Below are 22,135 nucleotides of genomic sequence, written 5' to 3'. Positions count from 1 at the left end.
TTTCCTCTTGCCAGTGAGCCTTAGTCACCTCATGTATAGAATGTGAAATTATGCAAAGGTTATTTCTATAAGAAATAGATGATGAATTGTTTAAAATGCTCTTGCTAGAATAAATATAATGATGTAAACTAGATATAATTTGAACTGTAGAATTAATTGATGTTTTCAGGAGAATCTTGAACTGTACAACCCATGAAATATTAACGTGTGTTAGCATTCCATTACCATTACAGAAGGCCTGAGGAAACAGTTGCTTTGACTAATTAATGGTTTCAAAGATTTCAGTCCATGGTCATTTGACTCTCGTTTCTGGGCCTGTGGTAAAGTGGGACACTCTAGTTGGGAATGCTTGATAAAGAAAAGCTGCTTACCTTATAGTGGCCAGGAAAGAGAGAGGGAGAAATCAAGGGTTCCAATGTAACCTTTAAGGGTATGCCTAGCTAGCCCCACCTCCTGAAGGTCTTACCACCCCCTCCCAATAATGTCATCAGTTAAAAAGACTTTTGGAAACATTTCATATCCAAACCTCAACAACTTGCAAGTACATACCCAACAAGATCAACCTAGCTTAGTAGTGCTCAACATAAGCTGGAGAAGTTCTTTATGAATTAATATATGTTTAACCACAACAGAACTAGGCTTTCTGTTCCATTCCTCAAAGAGATATTAATTGTACTCTTCAGATAGGCAAAGAGGCTAAGTAGTCAAATGAAACACTTTAGCATACATATCTAACATGATTTAGAATTTACTGCTTCTCTACCTGCTTTCTTAAATGCTGTGTCACCATCATTTGATATTTTAAGTATGTTGAAAACAAATGAATCCTGGAGTGTAAGACTCATTCCTAGTGCTGTGTTGATAGGCTGCTTGAAACCAGCTTGTCGGTGTAATGTAATGATTATGTGGACCTATCAGTTGATTATTAATGGATAGTGTAAGTTAAGTGGAGAGAGTTTGGAACCAAACAAGTCTGCACTGCAACCGTGGTTCTGCCATTAAACTTGCTCTATGCGGTTATTTCTCATGTCCAAAATGAAATCACCTACACAGCAGGTTGTTTTTCTTATAGTTGGCTGAACAGGAAGCTTTTAATAAATAGGTCAATCGTTATAATTTGTTTTCGGTTGAACTCCAGTTTTACTTCAAACTGAACAGTAATTTCTCAGAATGAAAAAGAATACTATAAATCTCAGCTGAAAGTTAAACTGCTGCATTGCTTTTCTGACACTTGGCTGCTATGTGATTGAAACTTTCTTCACCTCAGTTGTTTCATCTTTTCTAAGATTATCTCACCCTATCCTAGATCACACAGGAGCTGTAGTTATAACCACTTTATAGTCTACATCTACTGTCATTAAATGGTTAATGTTAGATCCTCACAAAAGTTACAGTCTTATCTTTAGTCTATTAGTTCTCATACTAAATGTGGAGAGGACAAGTGTTTTGTTCTTAATTTTAAAAAACTTTTTATTCATTAATTTGCAAGCAGAGAGAGATAGGAGGAGACAGACAGAGAGAATGGGCATGCCAGGGCCTTCAGCCACTAAAAAGACTCCAGATGCATGTGCCACTTTGTGCATCTGACTTTACGTGAGTACTTGGGAATTGAACTCAGGTCTTTAAGCTCTGAAAGGCAATCACCTTAACCACTGAGCCATCTCTCCAGCCCTTGTTCTTAATTTTAATCATCAACCAGCACTTTGGAAATAAAAGAAAAAATAGTTACTAGAAAAAGTGAAACTAAAAAACTTATACAGACTTCCGGCCAAGATGGCGACCGCCTAGCTGCGCTGCAGATACCGGGGAAAGAAAGGCAAGAAATTAAGGGTTATCAGGGTCTTCTTGCCAGTGGGAGGGCACAGAGTGGGGAAAAACAGGGAAGCATGGATCCCCCCTCGGGTGGGTAGTCTACCCCCACACATACAGGCGCTGCGCCCCACGCCCTGCGCCCCAAGCCCCACGAGGCTGTGCTCTGATCGCACGCCCACAAGCCCATCGTGCGCCTGCCAGCCCAATGCATTGATGCGGGGACCTCCGCCACTGTGCTCTCATGGCATGAGTTGGCCCGCCATGCTGTGCTCAGTTCACACGCCCACGAGGGCCACCTCTGCTGTGATTAGGCAGCTGCCAGAACCCCACTGCTGTGCTCCAATCGCTTGCCCGCTGGCCAGCCTCTGCTGTGTCCTGATCCTGTGCCTGCATCAGCTGCCTCTGTACTACAATTGCACGTGCAGCGGGCCCAGTCCCACAGCAAGGGCCACACAAGCCCACACTGAGTCACTAGCGCCAGCTCAGGTGCCATTCCCTACCTGTCCATTGCCACCCATCCCCCACTCCCCTGAGGCGGGAGAGCACAAACTGATTGCAGGTCCCAGTGTTCCCAGCCAGAGTTTGGGCAGCTTCAGGGCTTGCTACCTCAGTCCCCTTTCAAACTCAAAGGCAGGCAGCTTTGGTGCATTACTGGGTGAGATTTCAGGCAATTTTGGCACCCCTGTCAGGCAGTAGATAGGCGACTTTGGCAAGAGAGAGCAAAAACCCAGGCTGCTTGCAACTGCCCCAGGCTGCCTTGGATTCTCATTGAGCTAGATCCCAGGCTGCTCCACCCACCTACCTGCCCATACACTGACATGGGTAGACCACAGCACAAAAGAAATAACATGAAAAATAAAATGCAAGAAAATCCAGACAGATCACTCAGTCCAACAAGGATTACATCTAACCAAAACATAGAAGAGTGTTTAGGATTAGAACATCAAGTGGAAGCTATGGGCAATGCAACCCTGACCAACCTACTGCTAGAACTTGCAGGAAAGCTACAAAGGACAGATAATTGTGTGGATGCTACCATCACTAAGCTAGAGCAATATGATAAGACGCTGGAAGGAATTCAAAGAGAGCTAAGAGGGTTGAGGGAGAGTGAAAAAAAAAAAAAAGAGGACCTTAAAAATCAGCTGGCCACACTAAATGAAAACATAAAGAAATGCAAGGATGATTTCCAAGAATCATCAAGAAAATCCAGGAAATGAGGTGAAAAGGGAGCAGGACAGAGCAATAGAAGTGATGGATAGGAAAGTAGTAGAAAATGCAAACTTAATTGAACAAGTCCAAAACTCGCTAGAGGCTCTCAAGAATAGAGTCAGCGAAGCGGAAGATAGAAACTCTGATATGGAAGACAGGATGGAAGAAACAGTTCGAGAGTCCAAAAATTTCAGTAAGTTCAAAAGTTCCTATGAACAGAACATGAGGGAATTGTGGGATACACTTAAACATCCTAATATCAGAATCATTGGGATAACAGAAAGAGAAGAATTTCAGACCAAAGGCACGGAGAACTTATTTAACACAGTAATTGAAGAAAACGTCCCCCCGTCTCTTAAAAGAAAGGCCCATCAAGATACAAGAAGCAAACAGAACTCCTAACCGACTAGACCAAAGGAGAAACTCCCCAAGACATATTATCATTAAGACTCTAAACATTGACACCAAAGAGAAAATCCTAAAAGCAGCTAGGGAAAAACAGCACACCACTTTCTAAGGAAACCCCATCAGAATTATGTCAGACTTCTCAATGGCAACACTGAAATCTAGAAGGACCTGGAATTAAACTCTCCAAACTCTAAGAAACTATGGCTTCTAACCCAAACTACTCTACCTGGCAAAAGTCTCCCTTATAATAGATGGTGAAAGGAAAACTTTCCATGACAAAACTCAGCTTTACAATTATATGAACACAAAACCAAACCTACAGAAAGTATTCCAGGAAATTCTCCACAGAGAAGAAATAAATAACCAAACACAAATGCCTCCAAGAAGCAGATCACAACAACCAAACCCAGAGTAGACAGAAAAAATTTCAAATTCCATGGAAACACAAACACACCTCTACCACCACAACATGGCAGGTATCAAACCAAATCTCACAGTCATCACCCTAAATATTAATGGCCTTAATTCACCCATCAAGAGACACAAGCTAACAGGGTGGATCAAAAACTTAGACCACTCAATCTGCTGCCTTCAAGGAACCCACCTTACCACTAAAGACAGAAACCTCCTCAGGGTGAAAGGGTGGAAAATAATATTACAAGCAAATGGAAATAAGAAACAAGCAGGTGTAGCTATATTAATATCAGATAAAATTGACTTCAAACCAAAAATAATCTAAAAAGACAAAGAAGGCTACTTCCTACTTATCAAGGGAACAATCCATCAAGAGGATACTACAATCATAAATCTGTATGCACCAAACACAGGGGCACCACAGTTCATAAAACAAAGCCTACTTGACAATAAAACAGAAATAACCACCAACACCATCATAGCTGGGGACTTCAACACACCATTATCAGTAATAGACAGATCATCCAAACAGAAGCTCAACAGGGAAGTAAGAGAGCTCAACAAAACCATAGAGCACTTAGACCTAACAGACATCTACAGAACTTTCCATTCCAAATCCACAGACTACACATTCTTCTCAGCAGCCCATGGAACATTCTTTAAAATAGACCATATGCTGGGTCACAAAGACTGCCTCCACATATTTAGGAAAATCGACATAATTCCCTGCATGATATCAGATCATAATGCTATATTCCTAGAAATCAACAACAACAACAAAAAAAAACCAACAAGAACCCCAACAGCAACTGTTAACTGAATAGCACACTCTTAAACAATAAATGGATAGTGGATGAAATAAAAAATGAAATTGCAAAATTCCTGGAATTGAATGACAATGAGAACACATCATACCAAAACTTATGGAACACAATGAAGGCAGTCCTCAGGGGAAAATTCATAGCACTAAATGCCTTCATAAAAAAGACAGAAAGATCCCAAATTAATAGCCTAACCATCCACCTAAAGGCATTGGAGAAACAAGAAAAATCCAACCCAAAGAGCTCCAGAAGGAAAGAAATAAATAATCAGAGCAGAAATTAATAAATTGGAAAGCAAGGAAACAATTAAGGCAATTGACAAAACAAAGAGCTGGTTCTTTGAAAAAATAAACAAGATTGACAAACCTCTGGCCAATTTGATCAAGCAAAAAAAGGAGAGACTCCAAATTAACAAAATTCAAAACGAAAAAGGAGAGATCACAACAGACATAAATGAAATCGGCAGAATCATCAGGACTTATTTCAAAAACCTCTACTCCACAAAACTGGAAAATGTGGAGGAGATGGATAAATTCCTGGATGCATATCATCTACCAAAGCTAAACTCAGAGCAGATTAATCACCTCAATGAACCCATCACACTCATGGAGATTGAAAAAGTCATTAAAAACCTCCCAAAAAAGAAGACTCCAGGACCAGATGGATTCCCAGCCGAATTTTATCAAACCTTCATGGAAGAACTCAAACCAATCTTTCTAAAACTGTGCCACACAATTGAAGAACAGGGAAAGCTACCCAACTCCTTCTATGAAGTATCACCCTAATCCCAAAACCAGGCAGAGATGCCAGAAGAAAAGAAAACTACCAGCCTGTTTCCCTAATGAACATAGATGCAAAGATCCTCAACGAAATACTCGCAAACCAAATCCAACAACACATCAAAAGCATTATCCACCTTGACCAAGTGGGATTTATCCCAGGAACACAATGGTGGTTCAACATATGAAAATCTGTCAATGTAATACACCACATAAACAAGCTTAAACATAAAATCACATGATCATTTCAATAGATGCAGAAAAGGCCTTTGACAAGATACAACATCAGTTCATGATCAAAACATTGGAGAGAATTGGCATGGCCGGTTCACATCTTAACATAATAAAGGCAATATACAAAGCTCCAAAGGCCCAAATAATACTTAATGGAGAGAGACTGGAGGAATTCTCATTGAGATCAGGAACAAGACAGGGATGTCCTCTCTCACCTCTGCTTTTCAATATAGTTCTGGAAGTCCTAGCGCAAGCAATAAGACAGAAGAAATAAATAAAAGGGATACAATTTGGAAAGGAAGAGGTTAAGTTAGCTCTATTCACTGATGACAAGATTATATATGTCAGACCTGAGAGACTCCATCCCAAAACTCCTGAAGGTGATTAACTCCTATAGCAAAGTAGCAGGATACAAAATCAATGCACAAAAATCGGTAGCATTTCTGTATGCAAATGACAAAGATACAGAAAAAGAAATAAAGGCCATAGTCCCATTTTCAATAGCAACAACAACAACAAAACACCTTGGAATAACGTTAACCAAGGGAGTAAAAGATCTATATAACGAAAATATAAAATCTCCCAAAAAAACAAATTGAGGAGAACTTGAGAAGATGGAAAGACTTCCCATGCTCCTGGATAGGCAGAATTAACATTGTGAAGATGACAATCCTACCAAAGGCAATATATAGATTTAATGCAATTCCAATTAAAATCCCTACAGTGTTCTTCACAGAGATAGAAAAAATGATCTCAAAATTCATATGGAAAGGCAGAAGGCTTTGTATATCCAAACACATCCTCAGCAAAAGAGATACCTCTGGTGGCATCACCATACCTGATCTAAAGCTATAGTACAAAGCCATAGTAATAAGAACAGCCTGGTATTGGCATAAAAACAGGAGTATAGACCAATGGAATAGACTTGTGGACCCGGAGTTTGGGTCAAGTAACTATAACTACTTGATATTCGACAAAGGCCCAAACAATATAGGCTGGAAAAGAGATATCATCTTCAACAAATGGTGCTGGACAAACTGGATAACCACATGCAGGAAACTAAAACATGATCCACACATTTCACCATGCACTACACTCAAATCCAAATGGATCAAAGACCTCAACATAAGACCAGAAACTCGAATACTACTGGAAGAAAATTTAGGAAGTACTTTCCATGATATAGGAATGGAAAAAGACTTCATGAACAAAACCCCAGTGGCTCAAGTTTTTAAACAGTCACTCAACCAATGGGATCATAGGAAGCTGAAGAGTTTCTTTACAGACAAGCATATAATAAGCAAAGCCAATAAAATACCCACAGAATGGGAGAAAATATTTGCAGGTTATCCAACTGATAGAGGCCTAATCTCTAGAATCTACAAAGAACTCAAAATTCTAAACAATAAGAAGACAAATACCCCACTCACAAAATGGGGTGCAGAGTTGAACAGGCAATTCACAGAGGAAGATATACAAATGGCAGACACACACTTAAGAAAATGTTCATCATCCCTAATCATCAGAGAAATGCAAATTAAAACAACTATGAGATTCCACCTTATCCCAATAAGGATAGCCAACATCAAAAAATCAAATGAAAATAAGTGCTGGCAAAGATGTGGAGAAGTAGGGACACTCATTCACTGTTGGTGGGAATGCAGATGGTACAACCACTTTGGAAAGCAATATGGAGACTCCTGAAAAAGCTGACTATAGAAATACCAACAGACCCAGTTATACCCTTACTGAGCATCTACCCTAAAACCTTCAAACCACAGGCCAGAGAGATTTGCTCAACCATGTTTGTAGTAGCTCAATTCGTAATAGCTAAAAGCTGGAATCAACCCAGATGTCCATCATTAGAAGAATGGATAACAAAGATGTATATCTACACAATGGAATTCTATACAGCAGTAAGGAAAAACGACATAAAGAAATTTGAGGAAAAATGGTTGAACCTGGAACAGATCATTCTCAGTGAACTTACCCAATCACAGAAAAAAAAAAAATCGACACATAGTCTTACTCATCTACAGCACCTAACCTGAACCTTCCAAGATACCTTACATATCCAGAAAGCACCTCATGGACTAGACAATAGGATGAATGGGGAGGGCAGTGAGGACATCGAAGGGTGGAAAACAGTAATCTGGACCCAAACGGCAATGGTATCATAAAATTCTACTTCCTAGACCCTTACAGGAAACACCTGAACTACAAGACACTGGAGAGGGTAGGACCAAGACTAACCTAAATCTTCTACATCTTCCCTCCCTCCCTCTCCCCCTCTCCCCTCTATCTCTCTCCTCTCTAACTCTTGTATATTAGTTATGTTTTTCCTCAATTTCTTAGTGGGCACTGACCTGTAACCCCCACTTCCAGCTTGGGGCTACCATCCACAATGAGCTTTTGATCAGAGAAACCTACAAGGTATCCCAAAACAATGACAGACTTCTGTCAGAGTAATTGATGACCCACCAAAGGCCAGTGGTAAGACCCTATTGCTGAAGACTCCATAGGCAACTGACAGGTAAAATGGAATGGCATGGCTGGAAGCCAGGAGTCAGTCCCCAGACAGTCAGCGTGTCTAGTGCCAGAAGGTGCTACATGGGCGACTGGGGGAAATGACCAGTATCTGTCCAAGCAACTCATTGTCTAACCTAATTAGCAACAAATAACCTGATGTGATGCCCATACAAGTGCAATAGTGGCAAATAGCCATGGTGGGGAACCAACTGCTCTTGATTTGGCTAACTGATCCACTCAGCGGTATGAGACCCATAGATGGAGCTGGGAAACCAGTCAGAACCATACCCAAACACAAGCCCACTCTCCAATATCAAGCTACCATCAATCATGGGGTACAAGAGGGCCTACACCTATCAAACTCTCTGTCAAAAAAGTGTTATCTCAAATTTCCAGGTGCTAACTTACTCTCCGTTGGAGAATCTGCTTCTCTTTTTCAGATAGATGCAGATCCTAAGGAGAGAGCTGCCCCAACATACCTCAAAAGGGGCCCAACTGAAACTAAGGACAATTGGCAAAACAAGCAAGGGTGATGTTTTCCTGTGAACCAGATACCAGCACAAAGGGGAAGGAGACCAACACAGAGAAAAATCAACTCCTACCAAATCAGAGCCAGAGCCTCAGAGGCCCCCAACACCTCAGCACTGAAGCAGACCAAAAATGAACCCAACATGGCTCAGGGAAATTTTGCAGAAGAGGGGTCAGAAAGAATGTCAGAGTCACATGTTGGGTCATGATATGCAGAGTCATTTATCGTACCAATAACTGTGGGCTAACTCCACAATGCACGACCCATTTACATCAACAAGGAGGGTCCAATTGGAGGGGGTAGATCACAGGTGAGCCTAAACAATGGTACCAAACTGCCTGTATTTGTGGAAAAGAAAACTAATAAATTAAATTTAAAAAAAATTATACAAAATATAAGGTCACATTTTTATGAGACTTAGAAGATGTAGTACTCTATGAAAGATTCACATAAATTTCTAAACACACACTCTGAATTCTCTCAATATGGATTGACAACTAACATGTTTATGTTTCAAACTGATTATCAGAACACAATTTGAAAAGCACTGATTTTGGATGCATAGATATTGGTTTGTCAAAAGCTGCTTTTTAAATTATATAAATGTGAGTAAGGAAATGAATGTCTTTTGAGATAGTAAAATGATGAGTTATGAATAATCAAGTAATTACTGTTATTTACCTTCAACATATCTAAACACAATTCTTAGAAACAACAAATGGGCATAAAGCTCATAATTAATTATCTACTATAGTCTCTTCTTATCTGTGATTTTTACCTTTCCATGGTCTCAGTCAACTGATTAATCATAGTCCAAAGATAAACAGAAATTCTAGAAATAATTGATGCATAGTCTATACTGAATAACATGATGGAATGACATGCTACTGTCTTCTTGCACAGGATGGAAACCATGTCACCAGTAGTCACTTAGTCCTCTCTATTACCAGAAAGACTATTGTAGTCCCAGTGTTGCCATGGCTAGAGGCCCTGATGTGCCCATTCTCTCTCATAATAAATGAATAAAAATTTAAAAACTATTTAAAAAGAAGAGCAATAAAATTTGATACCATATAATTCCATGTAATTGGTCAAACTCAGCACAAAATTAATTTCACACACATATTCAATGGGATTGGAAAATTATATTACTCTGCTTAAGTAAATCACTCTACAATCTATATTTTTTTCAAGAAACATAAAATTTCCAGCTTCTTTTTGCTTGGACATTTGATTTTGACCCTTTGATAACTCAGTTATTGAACATATTTGCAGGCTAGGTGTGTTTCTTGCAGACAGAAGATAGTTTGACATTGTTTTTTAATCAGTCATTTTAGTATGAGTCTTTTTCATTGGTAAACTGAGGCACTTGCATTAAGGGTTGCTATAGAAAGAGGCCTACTATTCCCTAATACTTTGTTAGATGATATCCTGATTGACTGGATTACTGGCATTTCTTTTCCTTTTCCTTCAACACTTTGCTGATTTGTTGTGGTGGACATAATCCACTCTTCAGTTTTTTTCTAAATTCATTTGTTTCCTTCCTTATGTGTACCCTATCATGTATTGTCACAGATTGGGCTGTCTTCTTCCCTGTAGAGTATTCCACTTAGAAATTTCTGTAAAGCTATTTTCGGTTGACATGAATTTCCTTAGTTTGTGTTTGTCTTGAAATATCATTATTTCTCCATCAATTTTGAAAGATGGCTTTGCTGGGCATAGCATTCTCAGTTGGCAGGTATTTACTTTCAAAGCTTAGAATATATCATTCCATTTTCTTCTAGCTTTTAAAGTTGCTGATGATAAAAATGAGATTATCCTTATATTCCTGCCTTAGTATTTGTTGTTTGTTCTTTGCAGCTTTTAGTACTATTTTTTATATAGTAGTTCTGACATTGTTACTATGATTTCTATTTGGCATTTTATATTCCTTTTGTGTTTGGATATCAACTTTCTCTACATTTGGAAAATTTCTTCTTAATTTCATTAAACAGCTGATCATTTCATTTTGCATTTTTATTTTGGCTCCTTCTTCTACGTGTATGTTCTAAGGGTTATTCCTTTGAATTTATTCAGAGCTCTTGGAAATACTGATTGTGTTCTTAAACACACACACACACACACATATACACACACACACACACACATATATATATGTAATCTTTGTATTATTTTCTTTACTCTGTCCTGGGTTATAGAGTGAGTTCCAGATCAACCTGGGCTAGAGTGAGACCCTGCCTTAAAAAAAAAAAATAGAACAGGGATGCTCTTTTATCCAGACATTGTGCCTACATATTGGCTGTAGCCCTGTTTGGTGGAGTGTGGTATTCTGATTTAAGTGCCCCCATAAACTTAGGTGATCTGAATGCTTAGATCCCAGCTGTGGCAATTTGGGAGCCTTGCTAGAGTTGTGTTGTTGGGGGTGGGTGTTCACTTATTAGCCCTAGCTTGCCAGTGTATGTTTGGCACACTCTCCTGCCGTTGTTATCTACTTAATGTTCTCCAGAGGTTAAGTCTAGCCACTGCTCATGCTACATTATCCCCTGCCATCATTGAGTTTCCCTTTGAGTCTGTAAGCCAAAATAAACCCTTTCCTTCCAACAAGCTGCTGCTTGTAGTCAGGTGCTTTGGGCCAGCAAGGAGAAGGTAACCGCAACATGGAGTATGCATATAGTCCCAGAGCTTGGGATGCTGAGGTAGGTAGATGCCTGAGTTTTAGGCCAGCTTGGGCTAGAGTGAGACCCTATCTTGGAAAAAAAAAAAAAAGACTGCATAAAGATCTATCTATCATCTTTCATCCATCCATCATATATCTATTATCCATTTACTCTCTATCTATCATATCTACTTACCATTTATAAAAGAAGAGCCATCACAGAAACACTCAAAGGCATTAGCTTAACCATCCATTATAGTAATCTCAACTACAACATAGCTGTCTGTGTTTTCGAAGATTTGTTGTGAGCAAAAACAGTGTTATCAAATAAAATGTTTGATATACATTTAGAAAAAATGCATTTAAATCCATGTATGTAAATCCATATTAAGAGATTCTCAAGGACAATTATCAAATTAGTACACACAATTACTTCTTAGAAAATACATTTAGTCAGATTGAGGAAGGTTAGTGAAGCAGATATCTTAAAAATAATTTACAGAGAGGGAGGGAGAATATGGGTGTACTAGGGCATCTGTCCACTGCAAATGAACTCCAGGTACATGCACAACCACATGCATCTGGCTTACGTGGGTTCTGGGGACTCAAACCTGGGTCCTCATGCTTCACAGGCAAGCACCTTAACCACTAAGCCATCTCTCCAGCCCTGAAGAATTTTTAACTTTATTACATACTTAGGTATGTACTATGTAAACTTAATATCAAGGACATATTCATGCAAAATTTAAAGCAATGAAAATAAAAGTGAAAAAGGCAATGCAGTATAAGCTACTTGTAAACAATCTTCAAGGCTAATCAATAAGTAATATAAAACACTATTTTTACATGAAAACTTTTCAAGTTACTTTATAGAAATTATATTGTTGCATTTGATCTGTGCAGCAATCCTGTGAGGTAGAAAAGTAGGTACAAATTATGTGATGATTTTATAGTCGAAGAAACACTCTCAGAGAAGTGAAATGATTTACCATTCTTCCCTTCCTTCTTCCTCTTCCTTCCTTCCTTCCTTCCTTCCTTCCTTCCTTCCTTCCTTCCTTCCTTCCTTCCTTCCTTCCTTCCTTCCTTCCTTCCTTCCTTCCTTCCTTTCTTCCACTTGGCTGCTGGAGCTGCTCACTACCTTCCAGCATAGATTGAAAACCAGTGCGTACTAAAAACCAGCATCAACTGAAGACCCGTGTGGATCGAAACCCAGCGGCTCCTCAGGAAGCCTCCAGGCTTTTTGGCACCATCTGCAGTGCTGGGTCAGGACTGCTGAGGCATCGTGCCACTAGGACTGAGCAGCTACCAAGTTCAGTAATTGTCAGGCCTGCAACTGCTATTGGACTACGGTAAGCTGATCCAATAAATCCCCCTTTTAAAATAATTCATTCTAGCAGTTCTGTTCCTCTAGAGAACCCTGACTAATACATTCAGATAGTACTCCTCTCTATCAAATTTGCTGAAGCTTGTTGCATTGAAGAAGCATATAGTATGAATGTGACCAAAAGAAAAAGATAGCAATCTGAGCATTGCTGTAATTTTGGTGATAATTGAAGACCCCTATGCCTGTTTTTCTAGTGATTTCAGGGACATGTTAAACAACCATTTGAAATACATTTTTTAGAGAAACATTGTCTCTGTATTTAAATCTATTAATTGTAATTTTTCCAAGTACTCTGATCTGTATGATTGTAATTTAATCATAGAAACTGTGTGGTGGTCCACACCCTTAATCCCAGCACTTGGGAGACTGAGGTAGGAGGATCACTGTAAGTACAAGGCCAGCCTGTACATAGTGAATTCCAGGTCAGTCTTGGCTAGAGTGAGACCTACCTTGAAAAAACAAAATAAAATAAAATAATTTTTAAAATGTCACTTTTGCATTGAGTAAATAAATTTGCCTCAGTTTGATCACAGTTTACAAACTACCTAGCTCTTGACAGATTTCTGTACTCCTTTGATTCATTAAAATTACTTTCACATTCATGACATTTTCATGACTGCTTGATCTATTACTTCAAGCTTTGGGAAGACAATAAAAGATTTCTGGCATCTTGGGAAGGATGAATTTGTCCTGGAAGAGATTACATCTTGATGTATTGTTACTGGATCTCTTAGAAAGTATTGTATGAACTGACAAGCTGTGGTACCTGTTTTCAGTGTCTAACATTGGCTATCTACTGTTTATCACATTATATGATGTGAGTCATTTAGCATTTCAAGGTCACTTACTGTATTTATGCTTTGCCCATGGTAACTCATAGGAATGTAGGAGAAAATCACTTCTCCTTGACTTTAAATGAATGTTTTGGGATGAAAACTAATCAAAACCCATGTCTTCACTAAGGAGTGCAGTCACCTTGAAACATTTAGAACTGAAAATAAAATTGAGTTAAAAATTATGTAAACCTTATTTTGGCTTCTTTCTCATTTCTATAGCCAAGTAATTTTGTAATATCTTTGCAACATACACATTCTTATATTAGTGCCCTCACACTTCCTTCAAATGTACTCAAATGCCTATCATGAATGTTCTATAAAATCTTTACATTCACTCTGCACTCAAGTGTCCTGTATATCCTTTTATCTTTTTTTTTTTTTTTTTTTGAGAAAGAGAAAGAAAGAGAGAATAGGCGCACCAGGGCCTCAGCCACTGAAATCAAACTCCAGATGCTTGTGCCAGCTAGTGGGTATGTGCAACCTTGCTCTTGCCCCACCTTTGTGTTCTGTCTGATGTGGGATCTGGGGAGAGATCAAACATGGGTCCTTAGGCTTGGCAGGCAAGCACCTTAACTGCTAAACCATTTCTCCAGCCCTGTACTTACTTTTAATTGTCATCTTTGATAACCTTTATTATCCAATTGTGATATCATCAATATGTGCTTTGTCTAGTGTTCATTATATGTGACCCTTAGTATGCAGATTTCACAAAGGAGTCTTTGTCAATTTTATCCATCAGTGTTTCTCAAGCATCTAGAAGAGGATATGGCACAAAACAGGAATCAATAAACATATAGTTCAAAAGGGATTTTAAAAATTGTTCGTCTGATTTCACAAAACTCATGAAAACAGTACTAATCACCCGGGGATATGGTGTTCCCACAGAGTGTTTTGGGTCAGTGATGACTTCCTCAAGTCATTGGTAGAATAGACTCTCATGTCTCCTCTTCCAAGATATTTATCCATAGCTAAATAGGTTTAATTTTCACTTCTTTGCACTGTTCTCATATTATTCATGATGACTGTAGTATTTGGATAGTTCAAAGTGGAACATTTATGTGATAAGGCAAAGGTATAAAGATAGCAATATTATTATTAATTAATTAAATAGAGCTCTTAGGTCACTGTGTTGCGATTACAGAGCTTAGATGCTAGAATCATAATGCTGTGCTATTAAATGCTATCAAAGCTTGAAAGTAAAATCAATACTGGTTTAACACAAAGCAAAAGAAGTGAATTTCAAGACAACAGTGGCATGCTCAGCAAAAATTTAAACATTTAAGCATAGAAATGAAACATGCAGTAATTGGAGCTGGAAAGATAGCTTAATTGGTAAAGTGCTTACTTTGCATATATGAGAATCTGAGTTTAATCCCAAAATCCTATGTAAAAAAAGGCTGTGCATGGTAGCATGCTTGTAATACCAGGGCTGGGGAAGTGGAGACAGGTAAATTCCTGGGGCTCGCTGGCCAGCCAGTCTAGCTTGCTTGACAAGCTTCAGGCCAATGAAAGGTGGACTATGCTTTGTGGACAATATCCAGCATTGTTCTCTGGCCTCCATACAAACATACACACACACACACACACACACACATGTGCATATGCACCCCCCACACACACATGTGGCACACACAGCCACGCATGTACAAAAAAGGAAGGAAAGAAGGAAGTAAGGAAGAAGGGAGAGAAGGAAGAAAGAAAAGAAGGAAGGAAGGAAAGAATTATTTTCCACCAGGGCTATAAAATATTTAAAATTCACTTATATATTCATGCTTTGCCTTAAGGTGACTTATATCAGGAAATAGAAATTTTAAAAAGAGATGAAAGGAGGTTGATTGTGAAGAGTGCCTAACAGAATTTATCAGAGGACAAATCTGTTTAATTAAATGTTTGTAATATCACTTAAGGTTTAATAATCTAATCCTTTACTAAATGCAGACTCAATGAAATATTCCAATACGTCTAAACTAATGCAATTAATTTCAAAAATAATGTGCACAAACTAAAAAGAAATACAAGTCAAGGATTTTGACTGAACCTATGCTGACTTTGAATAAAAAATTCATGGCATAGTTGCTTTTCATCTACGTTTTATAGAAATCAATATTTTTTGTTCGTTTGTTTGTTTGGTTTGGTTTTTTTGAGGTAGGGTCTCACTCTGGTCCAGGCTGACCTGAAATTCACTATGTGGTCTCAGGGTGGCCTTGAACTCATAGCAATCCTCCTACCTCTGCGTCCCAAGTGCTGGGATTAAAGGCGTGCACCACCACACCTGGCAGAAATCAACATTCTTTTAAATGGCATTCTGAATACATACCCAAGATAAACTACACATGACAGTCTTTGCCTAAGTATACCATACATAGGGCGTCAATTAAAGCAATGTGAACATAGCCAACAAATGTAGGGAAATTAAGTTTCAAAATTGCTGAACAGGGCTGGAGAGGTGACTTAGCCGTTAAGGCATGTGCTTGCAAAGCCAAAGGATCCCGGTTCAACTCTCCAGGACCCATGTTAGCCAGATGCCCAAGGGGATGCATGCATCTGGAATTTGTTTGCAGTGGCTGGAGGCCCTGGCATGTCCATTCACTCCCCTTCCCTCTCTCCCTCTTTCTCTCTCTCAAATAAATAAATAAAATATGTTTAAAAAAATAAAAAATTGACTGAATAGTTTCCCATGCTAGAAAAAAAATTCTAAAACCTGGGTCTCACACAGCTGAGGGTGGGCTTCAATGCTTTACATATTAGTGTAATGATACAATCCCTTTGTTTGCACACAAACTGCAAAGCCTAGACCTAGTATTTCATGAAATATACTTTGGGAGACACACATTGAAGAGCAAGAAAAGAGGTAGAAATTGAACTTGGTGCCAAGTTTCCAACTATGCTGAACCCAAGTGCCTGCACTAAATGACTAATAGGAAGAATCAGTCTGTTGGTTTCTGACTTTGTAAAGATGAGACATGGACTATGCATGGGAAAATAGTAAAGTTAAATGAACTTCTTTTAAAAAATGGATTTTCTGAATAAAAATGAAAATAATGATCATATTTTAAACTTCTAGACTCAAAATCATTTGAGCCTACTTTTCTGAGGTGAAATGTGCCTTAAAATGTTTTGGATATTTTAAATAAAAGGAACTAAGTATACATGTGCAATGTTGTATTTAATAACTCACTCCCAGAGTCAGTTGAACTTACAGATCTAAACCATCCATATTTTGAGTTTATCAGTCTTTCTTTAGGCTACATAAAGGTATGCAAATACCTTCTGCAAGTACAAATGACATTTATAGAATATAAAAAAAACTACCACAACATAAGTGAAAATTTCATGGTAAGGCATCTGGGCACACAATGGATGTTGAGAACACCCTGGTGTACATTATTTTATAAGTCGTGCATTTTAACTTTCATACCCTGTGAATTTTATATTCAAAAGAAATGAAACTTCTTTTTAAAATATTATCCACCACCTTTGAAATGAATTTTGGAAAAATGAAACTTACTCCTACCACCACAGATCATGTACACTGAAATAAATGTAGTTATCTTGCCTTTCACAGCTGTGCAGCTTCGAACTGTCACATTAGTGGTTGCCACTGCATTAACACGAGACAACAATGCCTTCCCTACCTACTGGATTAGATATGGGATACAGAATATTTTTCCATAACAAAGTAGTCATCTGAAATGAATTGTCAAAATCTAATCCTCACGGCATCACTTGCATTTGTTTTGTGAAATGAACAAAGACATCTACTTTGACACCCTCAGAGCAGGATTAGGATATCCTCTGAACTTTCAAAGATTAAGAAAAATGCCCCGCTAACTTTAACTGAAAGACCAGATGTAGAATAATCTTTGATTTTTCTAATAAATGATGAAAGGAAGGATTATACAAAAGAAGACACACATTATACAGAAATGGGGTGATCTCTCCTTTCTCCCACTTCATATGCACTTAACTTATTCTACCATGTTTTGAAATGACATATTGCGTTCAGGTTATTATATGAATAAATATGGAACATGAACAAGTTTGAGAGCCTTTGTGTTATATTCATTTATGTTGATATAACCTTTGTTAATGTTTAAGTTCTATATTTTCAAGAATAAATGTTAAGGGCTGGAGAGATGGCTTAGTGGTTAAGTGCTTGCCTGTGAAGCCTAAGGACCCTGGTTCGAGGCTCGATTCCCTAGAACCCACATTAGCCAGATGCACAAGAGGGTGTATGTGTCTGGAGTTTGTTTTCAGTGGCTGGAGGCCCTGGCGCGCCCATTCTCTCCCCCACCCCCTCTCTCTCTCTGCCTCTTTCTTACTCTGTCTGTCACTCTCAAATAAATACATAAAAATAAACAAAAAAATTTAAAAAAGAATAAATGTTAGGAATGAAATTCATTTCAATAAATGTATATATCTTCTCTGCTGCTAAATTCTCACCTCCCATTGGATTTTGAACAAAGCCATTTACAAAGTAGGACATTTGATTAATGTTTAGTACAGTGGATGTCTTCTTATCTCTTACAGGAGGTGAATAGAACTAGCAGATGGTTATTTTAAGAAATGAAAGTAAAATTGGATTAGGAATAGAATTACTTATATGTATACATTATGTATTATGTTATGTATGCATTGTATACAAGTAAATTAACATAAGTGTACAAACCCAAAACATAATCTAAAGCTTTCTTTTTTTAAAAAAATATTTATTTATTTTGGTTTTTTTTGAGGTAGGAGTCACACTTTATTCCAGACTAACCTAGAACTCATTCTGTAGCTCCAGGCTGGCCTTGAACTCCCAACAATCCTCCTTTCTCTGCATCTCAAATGCTGGGATTAAAGACATGTGTCACCACACCTGAAATTTTTTCTTGTTTTCTTTTTTTTTAATTTTTAATTTTCAATTCAAAATTTATAAGTGGTCATTGTTTATAAATATTGCCTTTTTTCAGACTCCTTTTTTTTTTTTTTCTTTTGGTTTTTCAAGGTAGGGTCTCAGTCTAGCCCAGGCTGACCTGGAATTCGCTATGGAGTCTCAGGGTGGCCCCAAACTCATGGCAATCCTCCTACCTCTGTTTCCCAAGTGCTGGCATTAAAGGCGTGCACCACCACGCCTGGCTAGACTCTTCATTTTTTAATGTATAATTTTATTATTGTCAACTTCTATCCTTACAGACAATAAACCATGATAATTCCCTCCCCTCTCTCACCTTCCCCTTCACAACTCCACTCTCCATCATATCCCCTCCCTCTCTCTATTAGTCTCTCTTTTATTTTGATGTTGTCATCTTTTTCTCCTATTATGAAGGTCTTGTGAAGATACTGCTGATCACTGTGAGGTCATGAATATCAAGGCCAATTTCTGTCTGGACAGTTGCATTGTAAGAAGTTGTACTCTGCCTTTGGCTCTTGCGTTCTTTCCACCACCTCTTCTGCAATGGACCCTGAGCCTTGGAGGATGTGATAGAGATGTTTCCATGCTGGACACTCCTTCATCACTTCTTATCAGCACTATGTTGCCTTTTAGGTTATCCCAGTGGTCACCACCATCTGAAAAGAGAATCTTCTCTAACCAAAAGTGAGAGTAGCATTAATATATTAATATATTAAGTATAGTGCATACTGGGCAGTTTGGTGAGCATAATATATGCATTTAGTAGCTTGGATATCCATAACCTCACAGTGCCTGACACTACCTACATAACACCATCATAATAGGAGGAAAGATGATGACATCAAAATAAAAGAGAGGCTGATTGAGAGGGCGAGGGGATATGATGGAGAGTGGAGTTTCAAAGGGGAAGGAGGGGGAGGAAGGGATATTGTTTCCAATTATGGAAATTGTTAATTATAAAAAAATTTAAAAATAATAATCATATATGCATTTATCCAGACAAGAGCAGGCTTTATACCCCTAAGGCTCATGACCTCCCCTGCCATAGGCTTTTGATTAGGTTTTCAGTACCAGGCATGTGTTCCCTCCCATAGAGCTGGTCTCCAGTCCAATTAGAGAGTAGTTGGTTTCCCCTAGAGCAGACATGCCACTTTTACACCTGTTTGGTCATTTGGTCTAGCTGGCCAAACTTAAGGCATCCAGTGTCCATTGTTTTCACTGCTGATGATTTCTGTCTCCCATAGAGCTAGATGCAGTGCAGCTTTTTCCAGCTTTCATTTGGCTTGTCTACATGGAAGAGGTTTTTGGCTCAGCACCAGCTTGATTTCTCAGTGACCTTGGCACCCAGGCATGTGAAGTCTTCAGCAAAAGGGTCTTATGCTCTGTTTCTTATGGGAAACCAAGGGCCTTGGCAATAGCCTATAATGTTTTGGAGACACAGGGACCTCCCTGGCCAACAACTCACTGGAGGGAAACCCATCCTTGGAATTGAAAGTTTTCTAGTAACAGTCTATGGCTTCTGAATGAGCCATTATCCAAAAAAGTAGGGTGGCATATGTCTTATTCAGAATACCTTGAATTTTGGCTGAAGCCTCTCCCACCCTTCTTTTACTCAATTTCCCTCCCTCCCCTGGGCCTTGCTTAGGCCAGTCCACTCCCTATAATCTGTTCTTCTACTTGCATATATATAATACCATCTCCTTAAGTCCTCCACTCTCCTCCTTCCCTTATAGCATTTTTCTAGCTTACTGGCCTCTGCTACTGATTTATGGTTCCAGCTCACACACAAGTCTAAACTTTTGTAGCTAGGATCCACATAAAAGAAAGAACAAGTGACATTTGGCTTTCTGGCCCTGGGTTACCTCACTTAGTATAATCCTTTCCAGATTTATCCATTTCCCTACAAATTTCATTTCATTGTTGTTTACCACTGAACAGAAGAACTCCATTGTGTAAATCAACCACATCCTTATTATCCATTCACCTGTTGAGGGACATCTAGGCTGGTTCCATTTCCTAGCTATTGTAAAAAGAACAGCAATACACATGGTTGTGCAAGTGTCATGAAGATGGTGAGAAGAGTCATTAGGGTATATGCTTAGGAGTGCTATAGCTGGATCATATAGTAAACCTATTTTTAGCTGTCTCAGGAACCTCCACACTGATTTCCACAATGGTGGTACCAGACTACATTCCCACCAACAGTATAGAAGGGCTCCCCTTTTTCCAAATCTTTGCCAATATTTATCCTCATTTGTTTTCTTGATGATAGCCATTCTGACAGGAATGAGATGGAATCCCAACGTAGTTTTTATTTGCATTTCCTTGATGGCTAAGGATGTAGAATACTTTTTCTTTTTTAGATGTTTATATGCCATCTGTATTTCTTTTTTTTGAGAACTCTATTTAGTTCCATAGCTCCCCCACCCCAACACACACTTATTTTTAAGGTAGGGTCTCACTCTGGCCCAGGCTGACCTAGAATTCACTATGGAGTCTCAGGGTGGCCTCAAACTCATGGTGATCATCTAACCTCTGCCTCCCAAGTGCTGGGATTGAAGGCATATGCCACCACGCCCACTTCATAGCCCATTTTTTAATTGGGTTGTTTTATTTCTTATTGTTTTGTTTTTTGGGTTCTTTGTATATTCCGGATATTAATCCTCTGTCAGATGTATAGCTGGCAAAGATTTCTACCATCCTGTAGGTTGTCTCTTTGCTCTAAACACAGTGTATTTTGCTGTACAAAAGCTTTGCAATTTAATGAGATCCCAGTGGTTGATTTGTGATTTTATTTCCTGAGCAATTAAGGTCATATTCAGAAAGTCATTGTCTATACCAATACATTGAAGGGTTTCCCCTACCTTTTCTTCTAGCAGTTTCAGGGGTTCCAAGTTTGATGTTAAGGTCCCTGAGCCATTTGGGCATGATTCTTGTGCATGGAGAAAGACAAAGATCTATTTTCATCATTGTACAGAAATCTAGCTATCCCAGCACCACTTGTTGAAGAGATCATTCTCCAGTGAATATTTTGGGCCTTTTTGTCAAAAATCAGATGGCTATAGCTTCCAGGATTAACATCTGTGTCCTCTATTCTGTTTCATTGATCTGCATATCTGTCTTTGTACCAGTACCATGCTGTTATTTTTTACTATGGCTTTGTAATATAGCTTACAATAGGGTATGGTAACACCAGCAGCCTTATTTTTGTTGCTCAAAATTGTTTTGGCTATTCAAGGTTATTTTGTGCTTCCAAATGAATTTTAGGATATTTCCTATTTTCATGAAAAAATGCCATTGGAATTTTAATGGGGATTGCATTAAATGTGTAGATTGCTTTAGGTAAGATTGACATTTTCACAATATTGATTCTTCTAATCCAGGAACATGGGATGTCTTTTCATTTTGTAATGTCTTCTGCAATTTCTCACTTCAGAGTTTTAAAGTTTTTATTGTAGAGATCCTGTACTTCTTTGGTTAGGCTTATTTACCAATATTGTCTTGATCTTTTAATATGAAGGCATCTTATTTTTGGTATTGTATTAACCTTTTAAAGTCTTTTAACATTTTTTTTTTGTTTGTTTTTTCAAGGTAGAGTCTCACTCTAGCTCAGGCTGACCTGGAATT

Source organism: Jaculus jaculus, chromosome 3, assembly GCF_020740685.1.
Source record: "Jaculus jaculus isolate mJacJac1 chromosome 3, mJacJac1.mat.Y.cur, whole genome shotgun sequence".
NCBI lineage: Eukaryota > Metazoa > Chordata > Mammalia > Rodentia > Dipodidae > Jaculus > Jaculus jaculus.
Note: the sequence above shows the minus strand (reverse complement) of the source record.